Raw genomic sequence first — 23,956 nt, 5'->3', positions numbered from 1 at the left:
ACCTATTTTCTATCTAGTTAATGTTCTATTGATGAAGCCTGTTTTCTATCTAATGTTCTATTGATCTTAATCATGTTGGGCGCTAGGGTAATGCTCTACTGATCTTGAGTGTGGGAATTTAAAACATCTGTAGCTCTGCACGTATGCAAACCCTCAATCTATTCTTAGTAACTCCTGTTAGTATATATATAGGCGTGGTATTCTTCAATAAAGTCGGCGGAGTCAGACGCAAGCGGACTCCGTCCCTCTCAGCCCCATCTTCCTGAGTCTTCTTTTCCTAGGTACTCTGATAATTGCGTTCTCGACCAGTTCGTTTGCCGGCAGGCTCCAGCAAGTGGCGCCCGAACGAGGGACTTGAACGGATTCCAGTGTACAGCCACCCGAAGAAAGAAAGTTGTCCCGCGGGAGGTAGAAAGGTATCTATGAGGTAGAAAAGTATCTACGAGTACAGGCATTGTGGGTGATTGCGGGTGGAGAGGGTATAGTGAGAGTAAAAATCATGGGGCAAAATAATAGTAGACAGTTCTTTGTTTCTACATTAAAAACTATGTTAAAAGCTAGAGGAGTTTCGGTGTCTAAACGGAAAAGCTTATAACACCCGAATGTTTGAATACTCTCCAGGGGGTAGCAGAGCACATATATGAGTCCCCAATAATCCCAGGTCCTAGAAAAAATGATGAGACTATTGTTTCCGAGCAGGATTCTGATTCAGAACTCTCTCCTTAAGACCGAGACGATTTAGAAGAGCAGGCTTTTGAGTATAATAAAGTTGGGATGCCTTTATAGTAACTAAACACAAAAAGATAAAGTCTCCCCTTTTTCTGAACTTAAAGATATGTTAACATCCATATCTCAGAGAATAGAACAACTAGATACAGCAAAACCATTGCATTTTAAAACGCCATCTGTTGTAGCAGGTTTAGATCCTGACCCGCTGATCCAGGGAAAAGCTATCAAGGAAGTTCTATATCAACAGACTAAGAACAAGGGTTACTTCCCCAGCAGGGCTTAGGAAGAAATAATCAAGGTATTACCCAACCAGTTATGCCTATTTCTAAACCTTCTAGATCTGGATTAGGTTGTTTTTAACGGGGGTTACTGATTCTCCTGTAATCCATGCAGACCCAATCAGTTGGAAAACTGATGAACCTGTCTGGGTTGATCAGTGGCCCCTGACTAAAGAGAAAATTTCTGCAGCTGAGCAATTAATACAGGAGCAGTTGCAATTAGGACATATTGAGCCATCCAACTCCCCTTGGAATTTCCCCATATTTCTTATTAAAAAAGTCCGGCAGGTGGAGGTTGTTACAAGACCTTCGCAAAGTTAATGAAACTATGGTGGTTATGGGACCACTCCAGCCCGGCTTGCCCTCACCTGCTGGGATACCATGTGCAACCTATAAAATTATTATAGATTTAAGATTGTTTTTCATTTATCATCCCAAAAAAATGTTTCAAATTTCCCTATCCAAAATGCACTGACTGTTTTTACTGATGATCTTCTAATGGAATTGCTGCTTTTGTGGTTAATAATACTTCTCTTTCCTGGCACACTGGATATACCTCTGCTGAAGAAGTCGAACTCTCAGCGGTTCACAAAGTCTGTTCTCAATATCTTACAGTCTTTTAATTTGTTTACGGATAGTAAATATATTGTTCATACAGTATATAGAAACTGTTCCCTTCATTTCCACTACTAATTCTAATATTCAGTATTTACTGCGCTCAATTCAATCTCTTTTTCAACAGCGTGCCTCACCTTGCTTTTTTGGGCATTTACGCGCCCATACCGGGCTTCCTGGACCTTTATCTATGGGAAATCAAATAGCCGATTCTCATACTCGAGTCCTTCTTTCACAAGTAGATGCAGCACAACAATCACATGCCTTACATCATCAAAATAGCAATACCCTTCGTCTGCAACTTCAAATCCCTCGAGAAACTGCCCGACAAATTGTTAAATCTTGTTCTGTTTGTCCTCAATTTCTTCCAGTCCCTCATCTAGGTGTCAACCCTCGTGGACTCTTACCTAATCACCTTTGGCAGATGGATGTCACTCATTCCTTCCTTTGGTCGCTTAAAATATGTTCATGTATCTATTGACACATTTTCAGGTTATATCGTGGCTTCCCTACAAACTGGCAAAGCTGCAAAACATTCCATTTCACATTGTCTGTATGCCTTCTCTATTTTAGGTACACCAAAAATTATAAAAACCGACAATGGCCCTGGTTACATTTCCTTGGAATTCCATATAATTCCCAGGACCAAGGCATCATCGAGCACGCCAATCAGACCCTGAAGTTGCAACTATAAAAAATACAAAAGGGGGAGCTCTACCCTCTTTTACCTCGAAATTATCTTAATCATGCTTTATTGGCCTATATTGTTCTTACATTAGCGTGTGCAGTAATTAATCGTTCCTGATCGATTTGAAGGAGATTATTATCAAGTTTGGGATGAATATTTCTGGATGACCCATGAAAAAGGACAGCTACTGACCCCTGCCGACATTTGCTGGGAGCAAAAGACTCATATCAACATTTTGAAGACCGAACACTCCCAGAAAACCTGATGAAACATATGGGACTGTTACCTACCTACAAATGTAAAATTGTGATAGATGTGACGTTTGATACTAATAAGTCCTTTGTGTGGCCTGGGTCAGACTAGGAACAATAATCTTGGTATAAAATGGGTAACTCCTAATAATACCCGATGGGGTTGTGGAAATAACCTTTGGCCACTGCATTTGTTAATGTATATCTATCTAGTTAATGTTCTATTGATGAAGCCTGTTTTCTATCTAATGTTCTATTGATCTTAATCATGTTGGGTGCTAGGGTAATTAATGCTTTACTGATCTTGAGTGTGGGAATTTAAAACATCTGTAACTCTACATGTATGCAAACCCTCGATCTATTCTTAGTAACTCCTGTTAGCGTATATATAGGCGTGATACTCTTCAATAAAGTCGGCGGAGTCAGACGCAAGCGGACTCCGTCCCTCTCAACCCCATCTTTCTGAGTCTTATTTTCCTAGGTACTCTTGTAATTGCGTTCTTGACCAGTTTGTTTGCCAGCAGGCTCCGGCATTTAGCCACACACCATTCTCCTCTGATCCCTTTATCCTGTCCTGGTAACACAGGCTCCAGAAAGTATTACTGGAAGGTACGCTGTATCGCCTATTCGCTAAAGTATTACAGGTCAGAACCATCCACATCCCTCTTAAGGGTTGCCCCAGCCCAAGGGTTCAGTGGGACTACTGGACGCCTTCCACCTCCTCCAGTCCCCAGAAGCCTCCAGACCTCTGACAACATTCTCTCTGCTGGAGGTGTCTCTCCTCTTTCCTTATCCCTCCAACTTTCTTCTTGGATTCAAAAATCACACAAAGTCTTCTGTTTAAAACCTAAAAGGACCCTAAAGAACATTTAGTTGCCTCTCCTAATCACGTCGATTCATCCAGCAAATGAATGGAGCACCTACAACATACAGTAGGAATCTGTATCCTTAGAGGATGATGCCAGTTGTCCAAAGTCATACAGTGACTTAGTGACTAAGAGACAGAAGCTGATCCCAAGGAGAAGGGCCTCCCACCCTCCTTTTCATGTTAATGATGTTAATGACAATGGTGAGGATGATGGCAGCAGCAGATACTTTTTATAAAGCTCAAGTTTAGGACCAAGGGGCTCAACTAAACTCATGTAGCTTATCAATAACTACTCCCCACTCCCAGCCAGACAGGAGACTGAATCAAGGCTAAGGCGGGAAGGGGATGAGAAAGATGGTGTGAAGGATAGCAAGCAGGAGTCAAATGGGGCTCTCGCAGGCACAAAATCCTTTCTTTGTCCTCTGTCTTATTTATAAGGAAAAGGCTTTGTCTCCTAGGCCTTCCCTGAGTTCCAAAGAGCAGGCATGAGCAGTTACTAATAAGGAAAGTGGGGGAATGCAGAAACAAAGGAAAAGCAGTCACGAAACAGTAATTGAGTCCTAGTTCCTCCTCAAGTTCCTCTCCTACATGAATGTTGGTGATGTGTTATATTCAGACATGATTATCCCCAGCAAGGTAAGCCTGCCAGGTCAGGGCCATATTCCTGTGAGGAAAATGTGATTACCCTTCAGAGGCTGCCCATCAGGTCATTCCTGGTATCAGCCACGTGAGAGAAATGTGGGTCACTAAGGGGGTGGGCTTTAAAAAGGCAGAAGGGTCTTGTCTTTTTCTGTCAAAACCAGTTTCTTTAAACTGTGATCCAGTGATCACTAGCATTAGAAGCACTTAGAGTCTAAAACTGCAGATTTCAAAGCTCTACCCTGGACCTACTAAATCTGATTCTCCTGAAATGAGGTCAAGAATCCACATTTTAACAACAAAACAACATACACACACAAAAACCCTTTGCATTTCTTAACTTTTGGAATGAATGGCCTTAGAGATAGGAAGATGACTGAGCAAGCCCAGGCTGTGAGAGGCCAGGGTTAACGTGGAGGCAACTGAGATGGGAAGGGGCTTCAAGACCCTTAGAATCACCTACAACCCACCAGCATTAGAAGTTCTCAACTTTGCTGCAAGCTAGAATCTCCCACAATGCTTGTGAAAGCAGATTCCCAGGCCCTCGCAGACTATCTGAATCTGACTTTCCAGAAGAGAGGCAGGAAATCCAGGCACACACCAGCCACAACCCAGGAACTCTACCATCAGGCCAGAGTGGAAAACTCTGACCCCAGATCTCATCTCTGGGTTCTGGGTACTCTGTGCTCATTTCCCTTTTGTCCTTCCTGAACCTGGAGTAAACTCTGATTTAAAAGGCCAGTCTGACCTCAGCAAAGCTCCTGGGAATCCCGGAAGGATTTGCTACCCACCCTGAAGCCAGCATCTTGAGAGGGCACACAGCCCCTCCGAGGCCCATGTAGGGCGGTGTAAAGGCCTTAAGAGCCCCAGGGGCAGGTGTCCTCAGGACACGGATTGAGGCTCTGAGTTCAGATGCCCAACCCTGAACAGATTTTCCAGAGCCATAGCTGGAGGGTGGGCTTGGGGTGGTAACGGGGGAAGTATTCCCTTAGAGGACCCTCTCCAGAAGAGGAGCCTTTCACCAGCTCCTTTAACATGGCAGTTGGTAGCCATCGATGCAGACAGAGGAAGCCACGGGAGAGCAAGGAGAGCATCTCTGGAGATGCTCAGAGAAGAAGCCAAAGAAGGTTCTTACTCAACCCAACCACGGCCCCGTGGCTGATTCTCATCACAGGACCTGCCCAACTCTAGACTCTGGTAGACCTGCAGAGAATCTGGTTCCAGCCCTGTGTCTTCCTGCAGTTCCAAACTTGGAGGAGGGGAGGTATTTTACTAGAGTAGGAGGCAGTTTATTACTCTTGTGCTGTTTTAGCAACATCAAGCACAAATTCTACCTTTAAACCCCGTCCCCTCTAAATGAGTCTGCCAGATTAAGGGTAAAACAAAAGCAAACAGCTCATCCAGTTAAATTTCAATTTCAGATAAATAATTTTTACAGAAAAATGCCCCTAATACAGACACATCAGGCCTCTTTTCTCACACTTTCAGTTTAAGTACACTCCTGGACACATGTGCATCTTACCATAGGTGATGACAAGCAGGAGGAAGTTGAGGTTTTTGAAGAGCCAGACGATAGAACTTAAGTACGATGCATCAGAGGATGCCAAAGTATACCTCAGGGACTGGGCCCTGCTGGAGGGATGTTTAGGCTTCTCCTTGAATACTGAAAGGAAAGAAACAGAGGGATCCTCGCAAATCCCTTGGTCCCACTCCTGCAGAGCTGACACATGGACAAGAGCTGATTCGCTCTTCTGAGAAAGGGCTCAGACTCCATAAGGAAATATTACTTATTCAATTAAATCCTTTATAGCCTCCTCTGTTGAAGCTGCATTTCACTGCCTGTAGCTGAGTGACTGGTCCTTTGATTGCTCTTTTCTTAATGGCCTTTGGATGACTGTGATCATTGAGCCTCCCAGATAGTGTCCAAGGATCAAGGAATCCCAAAATAATCAAGGAATGGTAGTGGTGGTTTAGTTGTTAAGTCATGTTCGCCTCTTGTAATTCCATGAACTGTAGTCTGCCAGGCTCCTCTGTCCACAGGATTCTCAAGGCAAGAATACTGGAGTGGGTTGCCATGTCCTTCTCCAGAGGATCTTCCCGACCCAGGAATCAAACCCAGGTCTCCTGCATTGCAGGCAGATTCTTTACCAACTGAGCTCTAAGGGAAGCCCTGAATCAAGGTATAATGTACCTCAAATGTAGGAAGTCAAGAGATGCCTGAAGTAACAGGCAGGTTTGGCTTTGGGGTACAAAATGAAGCAGGGCAAAGGCTCACAGAGTTTTGTCAAGAGAATGCACAAGTCATAGCAAACATCCTTTCCAACAACCCAAGAGATGACTCTACATGTGGACATCACCAAATGGTCAACACTGAAATCAGATTATATTCTTTGCAGCTGAAGATGGAGAAACTCTCTACACTCTAAGACCTGGAGCTAACTGTGCTCAGATCAGCAGCTCCTTATTGCAAAATCAGGCTTAAATTTAGATCATATAGGTATGACCTAAATCAAATCCCTTATGAGTCTACAGTGGAGGTGATGGATAGATTTATGGGATTAGACCTGGTAGACAGACTGCCTGAAGAACTATGAACAGAGGTTCGTAATACTGTACGGGAGGCAGTGACTGAAACCACCCAAAAGAAATGCAAGAAGACAAAACGGTTGTCTGAGGAAGCTTTACAAACAGCTGCGGGAAGAAGAGAAATAAAAAAGCAAAGGAGAAAGGGAAAGATACACCCAACTGAATACAGAGCTCCAGAGAACAGCAAAGAGAGATAAGAAGGTCTTCTTAACTGGAATGCAAAGAAGTAAAGGAAAACAATAGAATGGGAAAGACTAGAGATATCTTCAAGGAAATTGGAGAGCTCAAGGGAACATTTCTTGTAAGGATGGGCGACCCGTGGCCTGTAGCCTCCAGGCTCCTCGGTCCATGGGATTTTACAGGCATGAATACTGGAGTGGGTTGCTATTTCCTTCTCCAGGGGAATCTTCCCGACCCAGGGATCAAACCTGGGTCTCCTGCATTGTAGGCAGATGCTTTACCGCCTGAGCTACCAGGGAAACCCAAATGACAGAAAGGCCCTAACAGAAGCAGATTAAGAAGAGGTGGCAAGCATACACAGGAGAACCATACAAAAAAGGTCTTAATGACCCAGATAACCATGATGGTATGGTCATTCACCTACAGCCAGACATCCTGAGTGTGAAGTCAAGTGGCCCTTAGAAACCATCACTATAAACAAAGCTAGTGGAGGTGATGGAACTCCAGCTGAACTATTTCAAATCCTAAAGGTGATGCTGTCAGAGTGCTACACTCAATATGTCAACAAATTTAGAAAACTTAGCAGTGGCCACAGGAAAGGAAAAGGTTAGTTTTTATTCCAATCCCAAAGAACAGCAGTTCCAAAGGATGTTCAAACTACCGTACAGTTGTGCTCATTTGGCGTGCTAGTAAGGTTATACTCAAAATCCTTCAAGATGTGCTTCAGCAGTATTTGAACTGAGAATTTCCAGATGTACAGCTGGGTTTAGAAAAGGCAGAGGAATCAGAGAACAAATGGCCAACATTTGTTGGATCATAGAGAAAGCAAGAGAATTCGAGAAAAACATCTACTTTTGCTTCATTGACTATGTAAAAGCCTTTGACTGTGTGGATCACAGCAAACTGTGGAAAATTCTTAAAGAGATGGGAATACCAGAGCATCTTACCTGTCTCCTGAAAAACCTGTATGCAGGTCAAGAAGCAACAGTTAAATCATTACATGATACAACAGACTGGTTCAAGACTGGGAAAGGAATAAGATAAGGCTGTATATTGTCACCCTGTTTATTTAACTTATACACGGAGTGCATCGTGTGAAATGCCAGGCTGGATGAATAACAAGTTGGAATCAAGAGAGCTGGGAAAAATACCAATAATCTCAGATATGTAGATGATACCACTCTAATGGCAGAAAGTGAAGAGGAAAAAAGAGCCTCTTAATGATGGTGGAAGAGGAGAATGAAAAATTTGACTTCAAACTCAACATTCAAAAAACAAAGATCATGGCATCTGGTCCCATCACTTCATGGCAAATAGAAGGGGAAAAATGGGAAGCAGTGATAGATTTTTTTTTGGGGGGTCTCCAAAATCACTGCAGACAGTGACTGCAGCCATTAAATTAAAAGATGCTTACTCCTTGGAAGAAAAGCTATGACAAACCTAGACAACATATTAAAAAGCAGAGACATGACTTTGCTGACAAAGGTCTGTATAGTCAAAGTTATGGTTTTTCCCGTAGTCATGTATGGATGTGAGAGTTGAACCCTAAAGAAGACAGAGCACCAAATAATTGATGCTTTCGAATGCTGATGCAAGAGAAGACTCTTGAGAGTCCCTTGGACAGCAGGAATATTAAACCAGTCAATTCTAAAGGAAATCAACCCCGAATACTCATTGAAAGGACTGATGCTGAAGCTGAATCTCTAATACATCGGCCACCTGATGGGAATAGCCGACTCACTGGAAAAGATACTGATTCTGGGAAAGATTGAAGGCAAAAGGAGAAGAGGGTGGCAGAGGATGAGATGATTAGATAGCATCACTGACTCAATGGACATGAATTTGAGAAAACTCCTGGAGATGTAAGGACAGGGAAGCCTGGTGTGCTGCAGTCCAAGGGGTCTCAAAGGGTTGGACACAGCTTAGCAATTGAACAACAACAATGTACCACAGAGAACTGAAGAAATTCTGTAGTAACACGGGGTTAGAAAGGAAATGAGAGCTGAGGTTCTGGGATTAGTGAGCCCAGATAAGGCCTCAGCACCAGAGCTCCTTCCAGGGAAAGGGCTGGGCTGCCCATGCTGAGCACAGAGCCTGGCACATGCTGCCGATAAACACACCCTGAATAAGGGAAAGGAGCTGCTCCTACTGGAGAGACCTTGAATCATTTCTGAGTGTGAATCAGACATCTGCCTCCTGAGAAGCCAGAGGACTAACACACGCTCCTGCAGGACTGGGCCTCTGATAGGAAGGACCGGGGAGGGACAGTGGGAAAACCATCCTCTTTATGTTCTGATTTCAGTACAGCTGGTACAACCCATTTCACTGCACTGACGGTTGTTTAGTTCTCCGGGGGCCACATCAGTTTAACTAGTTGTTTGATTGGGCCCATGTAACCATCATTGCCGGGAGCCAGCACACGAGATCCCACCCATGACAAGGTCATGAGGAGAAAACCTGATGAGCAAGGCAGATCAGGATCCCAGGGATTTCGAAAAGCTGCCCCCTGTGCTCACCTTAAAGATGATATCTGTCTTTCTGATGCTTGCTTTAACAGACTACTCCCTAATTTCTGTGACACAGGCAGAAGGCCTTCCCTGATCTCTTTCCAAATAAGAATCAATTTAGAACTTTAATCAATATGTCTCCCAGGTGGTGATATCTTATGAGATTATCCAGGATGAAAGGAGTGTTTTAATTTAAACTCCTTTGCTGACGTTTTAGTTTGTTTGGCAAATGCGTTTATGCCCTTGGTACTAATATGCATGACTGCTCATAATACCTTAATCATAAAACAGCATAAGGAACCTGATCATATAAAGGCCCTAATAGACACACAGCCCTATGGGGAGTGAGGGAGCCCTATTAGAAAACGCAAGAAAAATTATTCTAAAAGTGGTTATTGGGTTAACGTTTGCTTGCTGTGTTTTTGCTCTTAATGTGCTAAGGTTGTGCAGTGGAAACCATTGTTAATATAGTTATAGATCTAGAAAAATAAGAGCTTAGCCCTAATGTGATAACAATGAGACGGTTGTTAATTATTGCCAGGAGTGCTAGGCAGAGGCTGCCTCACCAAAGCCCCAGGGTAAACCTCTTAGATAGATTCAACTGATAACTTCTGCAGAAGAATAGACCTTTGTGTTAACAAGGTTATACTTCTCCTATATTGTGACATGCTGTACTGTTGCCCTATGAGACTGCAACTTTTCAGTTAAGGTCACCACAGAAACGGCAAATAGGTTTACATTCACCTGACTTGCATAAAATGTCTATAGGCCCCAAGGCCAGAACATAATGTGCAAAGATCTCCTATAGAAATAGAATGCAGAAAACATCTTGTTCTTCCTGAAGGACAGACTGATGTAATGTTAAACTAACCCTGTGTAAGCATGAGTAAGCATCTCATACCTTGGATACATTCTGAGTGAGGGTATGTAAACTGTTGTCCAAAAGTAAAAGACAGACTTGGCTTCACAAAGGCTGTCTTCTCTTGCCGACGCCGTTCATCCTGAGGGTACCCCTGGATCCTGCCGAGGCTGGACCCCGGCACATCATACTGCCTCATCTAGCCTTCATGAGAACACTCCTGAAAGGTCAGGAGCTGGTCTCCGGCTAGAGGAACCCCTAGAAATAGGGCTTACTCTCTTGAACATGAAAGGGGTCCTCACTCCACCCAGAAAGACCTCCAGCCCAGACTTCAGAGCTCTGCTCCTTTCTTCTCTGGAAATAGTCCTGGGTAACTTGCCACTATTATGAAACTTTCATCCAAGGTCTTGCCTGTTTACCTCTCCTTCTATCAGGGGAAAGAAGTCAAGGAAAGAGGATTTTTAAACCTCTGCAACAGCATCTATTTTCTCAGGGATTTGGCAACCACAAGCCAACGGTACAGGTAAGATTTTTCAATTCTTTTCAGTCAGCTACTATATTTGCTTAAGAGTAAAATGCCAAAGAGCAGAAATGTCCTATCTCTAGGATCTCAACTGCAAAGAACCTGGCCCTCATCTTTTACAAACATGAGAAATTGGAGCTGGGCAGATTGCAATTTGAAACTTCAAGTCTGTCCAGGTAAGATGGTCCCTTTCAGATTGGTCTTTCCTGTTCTCAAGCATAGACTCAAAGCTTGTCACCTTCCCAGGAACACCAATATCTCTGTCCAAGAGATACCATGAGTTCTAAAAAACCATCAGGGGACTTCCCTGGCAGTCCATTGATTAAGACACTGTGCTGCCACTTCATGGGGCAGAAGTTGATCCCTGCTTGGAGAACTAAGATCCCATATTCCATGCAGTGTGGCCAAAAATGAAAATAAAACTCATCAGGTAGCCCTTCTTCACCCTGGAGCCCAGGGAGCGAATGACACAGTGTGAACAGCTGGATGAAGTACATGATTATAAATCTGTTTGATTCAGGAGATGGGACTGGCAGGAAGGATTGGAACCTTTAATGTGTGAGGAGGTACTTTCAGATATTAGGAAGACAACTAACCTGAAAATGAAAAGTTTTATTACCCTCCTTCTGAATTTACCATAGTCTGTGTAATATCACTCAGATGATAAAAGAGGACATAAATTACATCAACCAAATATCTCAATGATTAAATACATATGCATATAAAATTAATAGCAGTTCTCTGGGGTTGGTGGTTCGGATTGACTGGTATAAGGTTAAGTAAATGGTCATTCTTTATGCTTTTTTGTATTTTCTAGATCTTTCCATATTAAGTATATCTGATGTGTATTTTTAAAAAGCATTTAAAAAACATGGGCCCCAGACATTCTCAGATGAATCTATGAGAGTATTAGTGTTTGTGGATCAATCCTTTTTTGTTTTATTCCAGAAATGCAGATTATTAAAGCTAATTTCTTTAACTCCACTCAAGTCACTGTTTGCTCTTGGTAAGTAAGATTGATATTAGTACCTCCCTGTTGGTGTCAGTGAGATCAAGTACACTCAGCACAGGGCCTGTGACATCATCAGTGCTCACTGGGGTCTTGTCAAGGGGATAAGCAGGCTTCCCGTTAATTCTAATGAGGAAATACTGGGGAACCAGTGAGTTTCAATTAAACCTTTACTGAGCAGCTAGCAAAGTGCACAGGACCAACCTGCCCTGATCAGCAACAACTACTTAGGCTAGAACTCTTGAAGACCCTTGGAAGCCAGGCCTGCTGTTTCTGCAGATGTATTGTACAGACTACATGGCACCCAGAATGGTGTTCTCGGGGCATGTTCACACAGTCCTCACCCAAGTCCCCAGAACCTGCCCGCCTCCCCGCCTCCCATGAATCAATCAATGCCCTTACCAGTGATGACAAGGATGAAGAGCAGAGTGGCCACGCCTGCTGTTATGTAGAACAAGATGCTCATGTAGTAGGCAAGCCCATCAGGGTTGTCAATGTTGGGTACCAAGACAGGAGGGATGAAGAACCCAAGGGCAATTCCAAGCTATAACAGACAGTCAATGGTAATATGAATGACCAAGAGGTAATAGCATATATTTAAGACACTTCTAATGAGAAATATAATCCCCAACTTCCAGTTCTTAAAACCCAAACAGGGATTGTTTCCCCACAAAAAGACATCGGAGAGCTTTCTGTTGCCTCACAACTCGACTCACACACCCTTGATCACCCTCCCTATCAATAACCATTGATAAAGTTATTTTTCTCAGTACAGGCTTTTCTCTAGCTGCAAACTACTGAAAAATGGTTCCTATACTCCCATCTCTAAGGTATAATAAAACAATGTTGATTTTTTTCCTGCCATTTAAATTCTTGATTTCACTGAACCTGTTAACTTGGAGCTGAGAGAACAGTTGAGGGCAAAATTCTACACACGACAACCCCAAGACCTTGCATTCAGTGAGAGACGGAAGCCTAGAGTTGTTAACAGGTTTACAGACAAAGATGCTTAAGTTCATTGTGTAAGTAACCTAGTAACTTACAATCTATAGTGTGAAGTTACAGGTTGCCACAAAAATTTACACACACAGGACAAGGGACATGCAAACTGGCTGTAAACACACATATGGACACACACACACATACAAACGAATTGAAACATCTCACATCTACACTGGAGTTCAAACTCCAGTGACCTGACAGATAACGTGCCTTGGGTTTTCCAAAGTGAAAAATGTCTTGACTCACGAATTAGCTGTGATACAACTCCCCATACCCTTCTGCCACGTGAAATAACAAGGCAGAAATTGGAAAACAGCATGGCTACTCAGGCAAGTCTCAGATTCTGAGTGAATGAAGTTGAGTAAGTCTTTGTGTTAGGGTCCCACTTTCCCTCTACTGAACTTGAAAGCAACTGCAGGTAGAGGAGAAACTGGCTTTCAGGCCAACTATAACACCACTCATCACCTGCCAATGTGCTGATCATCATGATTGGGTTTCCAGCCTATTACAGCCACTACTGATTTCAGCTCCAGGATATTCACAAAGTTATCATCAATAGCCTCAATGTAGGGATCTTCTAATGTACAGAGTATACAGTCAACAAATCAAACAGACCTTTATGTATCTCCTGTGTGAGATATATTCTGCTAGATATCTTAGGGAGTACTGATATGCATATGACAGTTTTTCTGCCTTCATGGGGAGAAATATATAATCTAGTGGGAGCAGGGAGATTTAAAACAAAAATATGAAAGGTAACACAAATGGAGATGTTTGTGGGTTGAAATGATTGAATGTTAATAGTTTCAGAGTTCCTTTGTCATCCTCTACTATAATCCTATTATTAGAGGACCAAATGGAGGCTAAGTGAGGTTAACATTTAGAGGTTTCATGAGTTGGTTGGAGTTACACAGAGTTGAGAAAGCAAATCTCCTGGCATCTCCAGGAAATGACTCCTCCATGAGACCCGGATTGTCCTTCAGGGCTAAGAGTCATGAGAAAGGTGTGAGTGAGCAGGATCCTCCAGGAGAGAAGGTATTTTACATCCTTAGCACTTTATCTGATCCTCACCTACAGCAATCTGTCAGAGCTGATTCCTGCTTCTTAACTGCGGATCCCCAAGACACTGAGCATAAAAACTAGCCAAAGACAGGGGAGCAAATGTACCCTTCACAGCTGGGAAGCTGGGCCACTGCACATCCTCTTTGGTTTCCTAAGCGCTCTGAAGGTGCAGATCTAGAAGTTAAATGGACTCCCAGAGGGTCCGTTTTGCAAGAATGAGGGAAGATATGGGACATCACTCACGGTTCTGGGATTCTGTCATTCTCAAAGGGACCCTGATATTGGGTATCCTATTTCCCAGTGCTCTTCTGCCTCGACAGGTACGTTCCCCCAGCTGGTTCCACACTACACACCTGAACCCTCAGAGACACACTCCGTCCTCCGTCCACACTCTAAGCCTGGGTGGGTCCCTTTCCAGCAGCCACAGTGTGCAGCCAGCACAGGGGCCCGAGGTAGCTCTGGCCAGAGACAGGTAGCAATGCTCCCACTTGCGGGAGCCTGCCGGCAAACGAACTGGTCGAGGACGCAATTATCAGAGTACCTAGGAAAAGAAGACTCAGGAAGATGGGGTTGAGAGGGACGGAGTCCGCTTGCGTCTGACTCCGCCGACTTTATTGAAGAGTACCACGCCTATATATACGCTAACAGGAGTTACTAAGAATAGATCGAGGGTTTGCATACGTGCAGAGCTACAGATGTTTTAAATTCCCACACTCAAGATCAGTAGAGCATTAATTACCCTAGCGCCCAACATGATTAAGATCAATAGAACATTAGATAGAAAACAGGCTTCACCAATAGAACATTATCTAGATGGAAAACAGGTTTTGAGCATGACGAGTTTATCAGCACCAGAAAAACAGGCAAAAGGTCACCGGTGTGTTTTTTCCCTGAAGGAAACAAATGCCAGTCTATCCTTTAACAAGAAGGGGCGGCAGGACAAAGAGAGACCCTTTGTTCTCTCTTAGGGCCATAAGGTGCCTGTACGTTCAGGCCGGCTCCCTGCATCCCACTGTGACTTTTATCCAGGAGGAAGTCAGCTTTGGCGGTATCTTGATGCCCAGTGTGGAAATAAAAACATAGGGATTGCACTGGACATATATTTTCCCTGCTTCTTGAGAGTTGTGGTCAGTGAGTGTGCAGAGCTCTATATATACCCAGATCCTAATTCCTAAGCCTGTCCCTTAGCAGGAACTCAGTCACGTTGGCTGGCTGGACAGACGGACGAATGGATGTTGGTGGCAGGCCTTGTCTACAAAAAGCTGGCAGAATCACATAGGTCTGCCCATTAGAGACCAAATTCTTTCTACAAATCACCTTGTACTCCCAGTGGTAAGGGCAGAAGATGGGTGCAGTGGGAGTGGAAAGAGGGTAGGATGGCTGGCTAGTTTTGAGTATCTACTAGGCACTCATCACATTGCCAAGAAAGGTCCACATAGTCAAAGCTATGGTTTTTCCAGTACTCATGTATGGATGTAAGGGCTGTGCTTAGTTGCTTAGTTGTGTCTGACTCTGCAACCCCACAGACTGTAGCCTGCCAGGGTCCTCTGTCCATGGAATTCTGAAGTGGCAAGAATACTGGGGTGGTAGCCATTCCCTGCTCCAGGGGATCTTCCCAACCCAGGGACTGATACCAGGTCTCACACATTGCAGGCAGATTTTTTAACCTTCTGAGCCAACAAAATATAGTTGTAGGCAAAATACACAATTACTCAGACAACCAAGTTGCATTCTCAGTTCCTCGGGAACTTACTTTATATAAATTCCTTTAAAGTGGTGTTAATTTTTCCTCATTTTTACACCACCCAGAGCAGTGTTTCCCAACCTGGCCTGGGGACAAAGGTCACCAGTTCCAACCCCACTATGAACCTTCAGATCTAGAATGGGTCCTGAGTACCTATATTTTCAGTTGCAGGGAATTCATAACACATGTCAAGGGAATCTAGGAGACTATGGTCTCAGAAAAGGTTGGCATGGGCCTTCCTATGTTTTCAGTGTGGCCCTATTCCCAGCCTCTCTCCTCTCTCTAGCCAGTGAGATTTGTAAAATGTGGTCAGATTATGTACCTCTCCTGCTTAAAACACTCCAGTGGCTTCCTTGGGTTTTTCAATCAGGGATAAAAATCCTAAGTGAAACCTCTCAGCCATGTCCGACTCTTTGTGACCCCATGGACTATACAGTACATGGAATTCTCCAGACCAGAACACTGGAGTGGGTAGACTTTCCCTTCTCCAGGGGGTCTTCTCAAGCCAGGAATCAAACCCAGGTCTCCCACATTGCAGGCGGATTCTTTACCAGCTGAGTCACAAGGGAAGCCAGAGAATATTGGAGTGGGTAGTCTATCCCTTCTCTAGTGGATCTTCCCAACCCAGGAATCAAACTGGGGTCTCCTGCCTTGCAGGTGGATTCTTTACCAACTGAGCTATCAGAGAAACCCCAAAATCCTAAACACACACACACACTTCTACATGTGGAGTCATCTGCCCTTAGTCAACTACTTGTTCCCTGGACTCTGTCACACAGGCCTCCTTTCTGTGTTTCAAACACCCAAAGGGCTCCCCTGTGCCTGGGGACCTCAAGGATTTTTGCACCAGCTTCTCTGCTCAGACTAGCAGGCCCTCAGAGCTCCATTTCACCATAAATGTAGACATCCTTCAGGCCTGAGCTCAAGCCCCACTTCCTCAGGGAAGCTTCCTCTGGTCCCCCAGCTCAGGTTGGGTCCCCACATAGGTGCTTTTATATCTGTATGCTTATTCAATTAGCATCTATCTCTTCAACTAGACTATCAACCCCATGAGGGCAGGTCTCACATTTACCTCTAGAGTCTACCACACAAGCATGCTAATCAGTTAAATGTCTGGAGCTTTCCATGAAGTATCACAATCCTCACAGCAACCCCAGAAAGAGGGACTTAACACTATCCCAGTTTCAGAGATGTTGAAACTGAGGTGCAGAAAGATGACTCATCCAGGGTCACATAGTTATAGGGCTTGAGTTTAAAACACACTGTAGTTCTGAATCCAGAGCCTGTGACACTAATCAGTATGGTTTATTTTCCTCAAAAGAAAGTGTTTAACCAAAACAAAGTGAATGATGATGAAAAACTGTTGTCCAGCTAATTTGATCAAGTGCTAATTTCAGATTCTGAGTTGAATAAGTTAAAGTGTCAATATTTACATACACAGGTAAAGATTCTTATTTAAAGTACTTAGTTTTGTTACTCTCTTATCTAAAAAAATGGGGTGAATGAAGGATGGAGATGCAGATGAGGATACTCAATATTTATTTTTGATTTGATTTTTGCCCTTTCTGCAAACTCAGGGGTGATATCCAAACACTGTTTCAAGAGCAGTGGTCACGAGCACTTACAGATCAATGTCCCAGTTAAATGCATCCCTATGCAGCCTGAGGGCTTCGGGTGACAGGAGGAAGCCATACTTGCATCATGCATCACTTGTCATTCCGGCTCACACACTTGGCAGAGCAAAAATAAACCCAGAAGCCACTAGGCTGCATCTGGGGTAAGATGTCCACCCAACTCACTACACAACGCAGAACGGCAGAGCCCAGCTATGTTATGTTGCTCTGAGATCTACAGGAATCCTGTCCCCCCCAAACCAACAGCTCTGGCCCGGGATTTAGGGAGTTTCAAGACCTACTTACATGAGGTCACCTGCCCTCCTAAGTGGACTGACTCTTCTACCACTGGTCACTCCATAAGTGAGGCCTTATAGTCTAATTCTTTTCCTTTAAGCGAGAACTCAAGGACCTTTTCTTTCCCATTCCCTATTGCATGCTTAGAGCTCAGAATGTGGGTTGGCACAGAGCAGATGCTCAAAAACAATTTTTTTCAATCAATAAGTAAAGGCTGTGGTACATCATTTCAATGAAACCATAGTTTCCAAAACTGACTATAGTAGTTAGAGACCATGCCCTCGAAATGGAGAGTATAGACCTTAATCTGAGGTTGTACTTTATGAGATAGACCAAGGGGCTGAGAGCCTTCATTCCCTGTCATTTGCTGAATTTCCTGCTGTCAACTGGGGCTGATGGAAGGGTTGCAATCCAAGACAAGTAGAATTCAAGGAGAAACAAAGACTGGATGGACAGAGAGCTTGCGGGTTACTTGCAAGGGACAGAGATGTGGGCCAGGGTTGGGACACTCTAGAAAATGACGTGGATTCTTACGGAGTAGCATGAGAATACTTTGCTAGCAATCCTGGGACAAATAATAAGGTATCTCTTCTTTAAGGAGAAAGAGAAGATGTTCAGAGAGAGCAAAGGCAGTTTGGTTACAAGGACTATCAGAGCCCTACCAGCTCCCATCTGCTACCACTGATCAGTGCCACCTGCTACCAAACTAAAACCACCAGGCTCTTAGGAGAAAATTCTCAGTCCCAGGGCCCAACTCCTAACCATGGAGACTACAATGAATGTGAACTCAGTGAAGGTATGTGGAGGCTTATCTGGTTCGGAGGCTTATCTGGTTCAGAGGCTTTCACACTTGGTTGAACTTGGGTGTCCACCCCGTAAAGCTGGATTTCTTGTTACAGATAAGTAAGCTGATGCGCTAAGGGAGCAGGTCTCCTGTTGGAGGCTCCACACACAGCTGCCTGCAGAGCTGGGTGGGGGTCCCATGGTGCCAGCAGCTTGCAATGCCCATTTATTAATCTGTCCATTCATTTGTAAGTGGCTACTATGCCCAGAGTCCTAAGATATGGGAAAGATGTATTAGTCACAGTTCCAGTCCTTTGACAAGTTTCCCATTTAGTCGGAAGAGAAGGTGGGGAAGAAAGAATGAGGACAGGAGAAAAGTTAAGGAAGACAGGGAAACACAAACCATGGGGAAACAAAGGCCAGTATCCATGGAAACTCAGCAATTACACAGAAGGGCAAGGACTGCCCTTCAAGTCCACTCGTGCCATGAGACCTCCAACTTTGTGATTCATCGCCAAGATTGTTTTGGATACTCTGCGTCCTTTAAGCTTCCACATGAATTTTTGGATGCATTTTTCTTCATCTCTGAAGAACATCCTTGGGATTTTGATAGTGATTGCACTGAATTTACAAACTTGTTCGGATACTATTAACACCTTAACAATATTAAATCTTACAATTCATGAACATAGGATGTCTTTCCATTTATTTATGACTTTAATCCTTTCAGTAACATTTTCTAGTTTTCAGTGTACAAGTTTTTCCTCTCCTTGGTTAAACTTGTTCCTAAATAATTTTTTTCCATGCCACTGTAAATGAAATTGTTTATTTTCCTTCTTGAATTGCTCATTGTTACTATATAGAATACAGTTGGATTGAAACACTGTAAATTTGGTCTGTTTGCACTCTTAGGTTTGCAGAAAGGAACCAGGTATTGGGAAGCACAGCAGGTGGGTGGGGTCAGGGCATGGGTGAGTAAAACAGCCATGAAACTATCTACTATTTTGAATGTGGCTTTTTCTTGGTTTGGTATTTGCTAGGTTGCCATAGATCTTGGGCTGATTTCCAGAAACCCCATAGGGAAGGTTATTTCAGGCAGTTTCTAGTTTACTTAATGTTTTTTCTATGGGAGAAAAAGGGAGCTTTATGGTCCACCATCTACTGAGGTCACTCTCCGAGGCTTTAGCCTTAAACTCTAAGCAGTGTATTTTCAAGGAGAGTATTAGGGGGCCAGACTGGTCATAAAAGAGAAAAGACTGGGAGAGAACAAGAAACAGGCTGGATGGGAAGGGCGAGGGAGGAGGGGCCCTGGATGCCAAGCTGAAGATATAGACTTGATTTCACAGAATTGTCAGGGCCCTCAAGACTGCCTGCCAAGGCAACACAGCCAGGACAGAAGTCAACCCCAGCCAGCCAGAGCCTCCTCTTGCGCGCTGCACTGAGATGAAGGTCAAAGAAACAGAGATTATGGGTTTCTGCTATGGCTCCTGGGGTTTCCCAGGTGGCGCTAGTGGTAAAGAACCCACCTGGCAGTGCTGGAGACATAAGAAACTGGGTTCGATCCCTGGGTTGGGAAGATCCCCTGGAGGAGGGCATGGCAACCTACTCCAGTATTCTGCCTGGAGAATCCTGTGGACAGAGGGGCCTGGCAGGCTACCATTTAGCGTGCACTTATGCTATGGTTCCACCTCACAGGTCTTCAGGGCCTCCCCAACCCTGCCCCCTAGAGCTTTGAGTATATTTTTGAAAGCTTAAATGAATCAGAATTACCAGGCCCACCCTAAACCCATCCTCACCCCTCAGTCTGGAGAGTGACTGACCTCCCAGCTCCTCCACCTGGGAACTGGACCATCAAACAGTAGCACAGACACACCAGCCCTGATACAAACCTGGCTCCAGGCAGGAGGGCGCCGTCCCAGGGCACGCTGCTCCTCGGTCCTACTGCTTCTAAGTCTGATCATGACCCTCACCTGGGAAGCCAGGTGAGAGCACAGGCGCCTGGGCCCCTCCCCAGAGGATCTGATTAGGAAGTCCACCTGGGGGCCCAGACATCTGTAGTTTGTCCTGGCCCCACAGGTGAGGTAAATGGTCACCACTGAGGGAGCACTGGTCTAGATTCCTTCCCAGAATCACCATCCTCTGAGCTCACCCACCTGCCTGTATCTTTGGTGAGGGCTTCGGGATGAGGGAGAAAGCAGAATTGTAATTCAGTTGCACTTTACTTTCCCCAGAATTCTCAAACTAGAAAGCTCATCTGACCCACGATATTGAAAAATGTAAGATAATCACAAATTTTTGAGTGTTTTTAGAATTAAAAAAAATAAAGCCAGATTTTACAAACCAGATTCAGAAGACAAATATTGCATGATTCTGGTTACATGTAGTACCTAGAAAAGGTAAATCCATAGAGACAGAAAGTAGAAGAGCTTACAGAGGCTGTCAGGAGGGGGAAATGATGAGTTATTTAATGGGTACAGAGTTGTTGGGGGTGATTAAAAAAAAGTCTTGCGTACATATAGTGCTAATATACAAATTTGTGAAACTAATGCCATTGAATTGTAGATGTATAACTGGTAAGCTTGTACATTTAACACAGGCTTAAATTATAAATATGTTATATCTGTTTTACTTAAATTTTAAAAGATGAGATTCATAACATGCCTGTCTGTCTGGGCTATAAGTACATTGAAATGTAAAGAATTTGAGGTTTTCTTCCAAAACAGAAGGGAAGACAAAGGATTAAGATATGAGCTTGCCAGGCCTTTCCATGGTTTCTAGGCCTTGGATATTAAGAGTAAGAATTCCACTCCATCGTCTTGGACCTAACTCTAATCCCCAGGGAAGGAGTTAGACGCCAAGCTCTGCTCCTGCTGTCCCGGCTTCAGCTGTGTGTAAAGAAGGCGAGCAAACAGGTGAGCGCCACCAGGGCCCTGGTCTGCCTTTCCATGTGGCATGGGAGATGCTACACGTTAAGAAAGCTGGTTGGCCTCCAATTAAAATAAATAAATAAATTTTAAAAAAAAGAAAGCTGGTTGACCTCCAATTAAAATAAATTAATTAATTTTTAAAAAAAGAAAGAAAGCTGGTTGGACAGGCAAAAAACATCTGCCAAATTCTAGTGACACAGAATAGTCTGACACAAACAGCTTTTCAAAAATCACAGGTCCAGTCCACTCCTCTACCCATCTGATTGCTATGGACAGCTATGGAGCAGGCGGTTGACACCTCGTTAGCCCCGAACCAGACGGAAGCAATGGGGGAGGGCATACCCAGGATGAAGACCTGGGCCACGGAGCAGACGACCTGGCCCAGCACGGTGACTGGGAAGAGATGTGGCTGCGGGCTGCCCACCTTCACCCAGGCCCCCAGGCAGTTGAGAGCGGAGCCAGCGAGGGCGATGGTCCGCAGGCCGAACTTCCCCAAGAGCCAGGCCACCGGCAGGAGCAGAGGGATGTAGGTCAGCATGTAGCACGTGGACAGCCAGTCGATGGCAAAGGAACTGACCCCATAGAAGCTCATGAAGATGTTATTGATGGCAGCATACTGGATCCACTGGAAGGCGTTGCGCATGGAGTAGCAGCTGAGCACCAGGACCGCCGCCCACCGGCGCTTGCTCGCCTTGATCACAACCTGTCTGCCTAAGTTCCTGACTTGAGCTGACTCTCTGGCCTCTGTCCTGAGTGAGGGTATCTGCGAAGGGGTACCATCGTGCCCCCACTGGTTGGGATCTTCATTCTCCATGATCACAGCCTCTACTGGAGCCCTGGGCAGGTGCTCCAGACTCCCGCAGCCTTAAGTGAGAGTGGTCTCAGCTGGTCCTCTAAAGCCTTCAGGGCTCGTGCCCCAGACCCACTCCAGAATAAACAATCCCCAGCACCCACCTAAAAGCCCTGAGTGGGGCTCCCTGTGCTAAGCCCCAAGCTCCTGCTCATACTTTGCCTTGAAGACCTCTGTCCCAGACCACTGTCTCCGAGGTTGGTGAAACATGCCTCAGGCCAGTCATGGCCGCAGGGGCTTGGGGACTGGAGGCCTCCCAAAGCATTCTGGCAAAGGTCAGCACCTCCATCCTGGAAACAGTTATCTCCTTGTGCAGCCACACTGCAGGACTATGATACGTCCAGGGCGGGCTCGGGGCCTTGCCCAGCGGCTGCCACTGCCAACCCGCCTCCCCGCACGGCTTCCCCCACCCCAGCCAGCTCCACCCACTCTGCCTCCCACCTTCCACAGCCACTGGCACCACAGAACTGCAGTTCTGCCACTGCTTGTGGGTGCATTCCTTCTCCAAGCTCAGAATGCCTTACACACAGGCCCATCCATGCACTGCACCCCACATTCACTTGCTCCTTCCCAGTGACTCCACAAGAAATACCCTCCATCATTCCAAGGTAATCCTCTAAATAGAGTCTCCTAGGGACCGGTGGGAATGCCCTGTGTGCCCACATGGAAACTCCAGACTGCTCTGTGGTACTCAGGGGGAATTCCCGAATTTACCTGCCTAACACTAACCCTAACCTTAATTTTTTTTTTTTTTTTAAATAATTTACCTTTTTCTTTTCTTTTATAATTACCTACTTTAAAAAAAAATAATTTACCTAATTTACCCCCCCCCCCCCCCCCCCAGTCTTTGTGGACTTTCAGTATAAAGACAGATTTGGAGATTTCCTGGGCTGGTTACACTTCTGGAGTAAAGAAGAGATGCAGAAAACTGACTATGCTCCTTGCTTTTCCTGCAAACCCGGTCTTACAATGGGGAACTCAGATTTGAACCTGTTCGGTAGGACTCTTCTTTCTTTATGGATCCCGGGGCGGCCTCCTAGTCGACAACTTGAGGGCGCAAAGAGAAGGGAGTCCTAAGACGATATAGACCCAGCGCAGGTTTTGTGGTGAGGGGTCCAGCACAGCGCACGAAGTTAAGTGGTCTCTGCACGCAGGTGGCCCTACGCTGCCCCCTGCTGGTGCACCGCCGGTTCTGCAGAGGAGCCTTCAAGTCAGGGCCTCTAGAAGGTCAGGCCTGCAGTGATTGCAGCCCTGGGAAGGAATAAGAGCCCAGATGTTTCCTGGGTTCAAACACCGACTTAGCTGCTCCCAGACCTGCTTAGTAGACTAAGACACCCCACCTCTCTGTGCCTCAGTAGCTTGGAAAATCAGTAAAACAGGGATGATTAAATAATAATACCTACCTCACAGTGTTGTTCTGAGACTTGAATGAGTTAAGGTTTGAAAGCACTTGGAACATTCCTGGCAGACAGTAAGCATTCCAAGAGTGCCAGATATCCTAACAATAAAAAATTGAACATTTCTATTGTGCTAGAAATGTATGCTATGTTACCCCATTTAAGCATCCAAGAATTCTGTGATGTCAGTGCTACTGCTTGTCTGCATTTTATAGATCAGAAAACTGACCCTCATAGAAATAAAGTCTCAACTGACCTAAACAACCATAAGTTTCATCTCGTATTCATGCAAGCTACAGCCTAGCTCCTCAGGCAGAGTCTGGGGACAGCAGTGTGGGCATGCCCTGGGAGCTTGTTATAAAGCCCAGGCTCACCCTGGACCTACTGAATTAGAGGCTGCATTTTAAAGGACATCTAGGTGATTTGTTGGTTTGCACATTAAATAGTCATTGGGTGCCTGGGCTTTCTTGCTTTCTTTTTTAATCTTCACCCCCAAAATGAAGAATTTAAAGCTCTGGGGCTATGGTTTTCAACTTGAAAGTGAAAGTG

The 23,956-nt window shown here is 44.8% G+C and overlaps 1 pseudogene; it reads right to left on the bottom strand.

The window, feature by feature from the left end:
- Positions 1-21,974, bottom strand: part of LOC136171785 (heme transporter FLVCR2-like) — a 35,853-nt pseudogene extending 13,879 nt beyond the window's left edge.
- Between the last annotated feature and the right edge of the window lie 1,982 nt (positions 21,975-23,956).

Source organism: Muntiacus reevesi, chromosome 7, assembly GCF_963930625.1.
Source record: "Muntiacus reevesi chromosome 7, mMunRee1.1, whole genome shotgun sequence".
NCBI classification, from domain to species: Eukaryota; Metazoa; Chordata; class Mammalia; order Artiodactyla; family Cervidae; genus Muntiacus; species Muntiacus reevesi.
This window is presented reverse-complemented; position numbering and strand designations above follow the sequence as displayed.